Source organism: Sorex araneus, chromosome 11 (assembly GCF_027595985.1).
Source record: "Sorex araneus isolate mSorAra2 chromosome 11, mSorAra2.pri, whole genome shotgun sequence".
Taxonomy (NCBI): Eukaryota; Metazoa; Chordata; class Mammalia; order Eulipotyphla; family Soricidae; genus Sorex; species Sorex araneus.
In genome coordinates this window covers 42,918,225-42,922,991 of record NC_073312.1, presented here as the reverse complement: position 1 = coordinate 42,922,991, position 4,767 = coordinate 42,918,225, and positions in this window count along the sequence as shown.

Here is a 4,767-nt window from a genome sequence, read left to right as displayed (position 1 = left end):
AAGTGGGGTGGTGGAAGTGTCTTTGTGGATACTGTCAGAGTTCTCCAGGAAGCAGAACCCAAAGGAAAGATGTCTAGAGAAAGAGAGAGGTAAAGAATCAGAGAAAGAAAGAAGAGATAGTTTGATTAAAAGGAGTTAACTGGTTTCATTGCAGAGGCTGGACAGTCCAAAATCCAAGATAATCAGCTAGAAATCCAGACGTAATTCTATATTCTTGTCTTGAGTCATAATTTCTTCTTTACAAACCTCCAGAACCACCGGTGATGGGAAGAAACCCATCCACATTATAGAGGATACTTTGATTTTCTTAAAGTCAACTGATTGTGTATTCATTCTACCTACAAAATACCCTCACAGTACCATCAATCTCACATTTGTGCCAATAGTAGAACTCAGTCTAACTTTTTTGACATAAAATTGATCTTCACAGGATTGAAAGAGAGAAGTAAGAAACCGAGCCATGTTTAATCCACTTAGACTTCTGAGGGGGCTTGTCAGTCTCTTCATCCCATTTTAGAATAAAACATTAGATCCCTCCTCTAGACAATGTTTCTCTTCAACCCAGAGATTTTTAAAAATTAAAAAAAATACTTTTTTTCCTTTTCTTCAGATGGGTATCTTACACCCAGTGACCCCAACATCTGGGAGCATCTGCTCTTTTCACTGCTGAACAATGATTATTCAGGACACTTCAAACAGTTTCATCACCCACAAAAGTTAAAAAACAGTCCCCTACATCTGAAAGCACCATCTCAGTACTACAGAAGCTGGGATTTCCTAGAACATCACTGTCGGCATTGTGGTGCTCTCTGGAGATAAACACAGGGAAGGGGTTATGCCACAGACCTAATAACAGATCTGAGGCACAAAGTGCCTTTTTCCACGTTCGTTTTATGTTTTTCTTATGATGCTCAGGAATGAACTTTTAAACTTGGCTGGGAGGGGAAAACACACAGATAGAAACTCAATAGGAAATTGTGAGCAAGCCTTCCCTGCCCAGAGGAATCTTAAGGCAGTAATCCACGCGGCAGCAAAGCTCAGCAGCTCAGACCTACCAGCGGACAGCCTTGTGCCTGGTCAGCTCTCCCGGAAGCAGCCTTATCGTGGCTTCATGGAAAAGTCTGTTCACCAAGGATTTTGGGTGGTCTTGAAAGAAAAGGGGGCTGGATGACAAATCATTTTCCCTAACCTCTGTCATGCATCCTCATGCAGGGTTATAAAGCAGGGTGTTTGTCTTTAGAAGGCGACAGTGCTCTGCTTTTTTACACATCCTGTTTGGACTCTGAGTCTGGCTCAGAGACAAAGCCGAGAGCCACAGTGTCCAGCCTCCTCCAGACTATTTCCTAAATGGATCAATCTCCACCTTCAGGAGTTTGGCCTGTCCTATTTGCCCTCTGGTGTACCTACCTGACAAGCAATTTCCTGATTGAATTAGTCTCCACCTTAGCAAATTTTCCCCCTCCCAGTCACCCACAGATGTGTTTTGTTTGTTTTTATTTGGGGGTCACGCCTGGCAGTGCTCAGGGCTTACTCCTGACTGCACTCAGGGATCACTCTTGGCAGGTCTCAGGGCACCATTTGGGGTGCTAAGGATTGAACCTAAATTGGCCATGTGCAAGGCAAGCACCCTACCCACTGTACAATATCTCAGCCCCTCTAATCTATATCTATATATGTGTGTATATCACTGTACTACTGTATCACTGTCATCGCGTTGCTCATCAATTGCATGAACAGGTGCCAGTAATATCTTTATGTGTTCCTGTAGCATGCTAATGTAGCCCAATGGTGTCTGCTCACTCCAGGAACATGAAGAGAACGTTGTTGTTACTGTTTTTGGCATATTGAATATGTCACGGGTAGCTTGCCAGGCTCTGCTGTATGGGCGGGATATCCTCGGTAGCTTCCCAGGCTCTCTGAGAGGGGTGGAGGCTTTGAGCTTATATAGCTGAGCCAGAGGTGGTTTGTGGGTGTTTCTTCCACATACATATATGTGTATATATATATACATATATATTAAATTTATTTTGTTTTTATTTTTTGCTTTTTTGGAGCCTTACCTGGGGTGCTCAGGGCTTACTCCTGGCTCTGCACTCAGGGGTCACTCCTGGCAGTGCTGGGGCAGGGAGTTTATGGGGTACCAAGGATCAAACCCAGTTTCCCAAGTGCATGCAAGGCAAGCACCTTACTTGGTATACTTTACTCCGGTCGCACTGGTGTATTTTTAAAATATATTTTAGTGTCTCTTACTCATGAGGCACTATTCTTGGTGTGGGGAAATAGACAGAGGTCTATCTTGTCATCCTGTAGTGCCTGCTCTTGCATAGACTTCCACTCCCATGTACCAGGGGCCAAGATGTATCCAAATGGGCTGGCTCTAATTCAATCACAGGATGACTTCTTTTATACTTGCTACCTTTTATATGTATGTTGTAGCACTGTAGTACTGTTGTCCCATCCCGTTGTTCATAGATTTGCTCGAGCAGGCACCAGTAACGTCTCCATTGTGAGACTTGTTGTTACTGTTTTTGGCATATCAAATACACCACGGTAGCTTGCCAGGCTATGCTGTGTGGGTGGGATACTCTCCATAGCTTGCCAGGCTCTAATTGCAAGACATTAATTAAATATCATTTCACAATAAGAATTTTTTTAACATAGGAAAATGAAGAAATGTGTCGAAAAGAAAAATAATCACTTTTGTATCAAGCCCAGAGAAAACTGTTCTTTCCTTCATTTATTTTTCATCCCCCAATACATACTATTATATTTCTCCCTATATATATACATATATATATATATAATTGGAAACAAACTGCACATGCTTGTAATAGGGGTGAATTGGCCACTATCTTCCTCTCCTTCAGAAGGACTTGAGGAAACAAAGGCTCTTGGCAGAGGGTGAAACGGAGGCATTGTTAGAATAATCATTTCCTAGCCCCTCTCTGGGTAACCAAGGGAGCCTCCTCGGAAGCATGATGTGGTGCCCTTATTTTTCAGGCCAGCACCAAGGAGAGGCAGGAAGTAAACCAAACCCTACACAGCATAACAATGCAGTGTTCTGATTCCCAGGAAGAAGGGTGGCGTGCCACTCATTATGAGGCTGTTCAGGGAAGAACTTCTTCCTCATTGTGGGTTAGGGAACTGTCTTTGACAATTAACGTTAGTGTTTGTCTCTGAGCCATGTGGGTGTTGATGCTGAGACTTAACAGGTAGTTAACTCGAGGAAGTAAAAAACTTTGAGGTTACAGTGGTGCAGAGTTGGCAAGGGAGCATGGATGTGATGCATCATCTATCCACCAGGATCCCCGGTATCTGCGCCTCTGAACATTTCAGGCCCAGGATGGTTAGGGTACTCGGTTATTGGGTATGGGCTCCCAATTATCCTTCCCATATCCAGGGGGTTCTGCTTAAGATGAAAGATTCAGATTTGGGGAAAAGTACTGGGATAATTTAAAGGGATTCGTGTGGAAAAGAGACTTGCTCAGACAGAGACGGTGCTGTTTAAAGGTAGGTGGAGACTTAAAGAAAGAGGCACCACCCCATGAGACAAGTATAAACAGGAGGCCCAGAACTGGACTAGGATTTGGGGCATGACCTGAGGGGCCTCCTGGGTGAATGGCTCATTTCTAGGTATTAGAATCCTGGGAGACATCCTAATTACCCCTTCTGGCAAATTTCATCCTTTCTTCTCTAGTCAAGTAACATCAAGGTCTCAAGTCCAAATCAATGTAGAGCATTGGAAGGATTGGAAAGATTCTTTCTCCTGGAACAAAAAATGACAAATTACTTCATACCTAATAGCATGGAAGTCTAGTTTCATGGTTGTTTTGGTTCTGTATTGTACAATGGGGCTCTGTGCTGTACTTCGTAGCATGGGAGCCTGGTTCTGCATTGTACAGTGGGAGGGAAGAAAGAATGTTAGGACTGTGGGGAAGAAAGACACAAAGCTATACAAGAAAGAACATGTGGCTATAGCACAGCCCTAGCCCTACAAAGAACACTGTCAACGTGATTCAGTAGTCTCTGCTTATTGATTCAACCAAGAATAGAAATTGAGCTATATTGAGAGAATAATAAAAGGGCAGGTGATGCCAAAGATCATCTTAAATCATGATTTATGGAAAGTAAAAAGAGAATGCAAAAAGTACTAGATCTTTATTAGAAATGTTTTTTTAAGGGGACTGGGCTGAGGTACCAAGTGGTGCAAGCTATTGCTTCATACCCATCATTACTGTCCACTTTATACCCTTAAACTGCTACACCTATGACCTTTGGAATTTCATAGCCCTAAAATCTGGAAAAAGGAAATGTAATATAACATATATACATGTATATACATATATATGTATGTATGTATGTATCACTGTATCACTGTCATCCCATTGCTCATCAGTTTGCTCGAGCGGGCACCAGTAACATCTCCATTATGAGACTTGTTGTTACTGTTTTTGGCTTATTGAATACACCACGGGTAGCTTGCTAGGCTCTGCCCTGCGTGCTAGATACTCTCGGTAGCTTGCCGGGCTCTCCGAGAGGGACAGAGGAATCCAACCCGGGTCGGCCATGTGCAAGGTAAGTGCCTTATATTTATTTATTTAAATAAACCTGGTCTCGTTCTTTGAATATACCCTGTTAGTGGCAAATCCCGGAGCACAAAGCTGTGCTAGTTAAGAGGCCTGTCTTCTAGGAAGGGCCAAGACTGCAGCACTCTAGCTGTGTGACTTTGGGGACATACAGTTTCAGAATCTGCCTATATAGAATGAC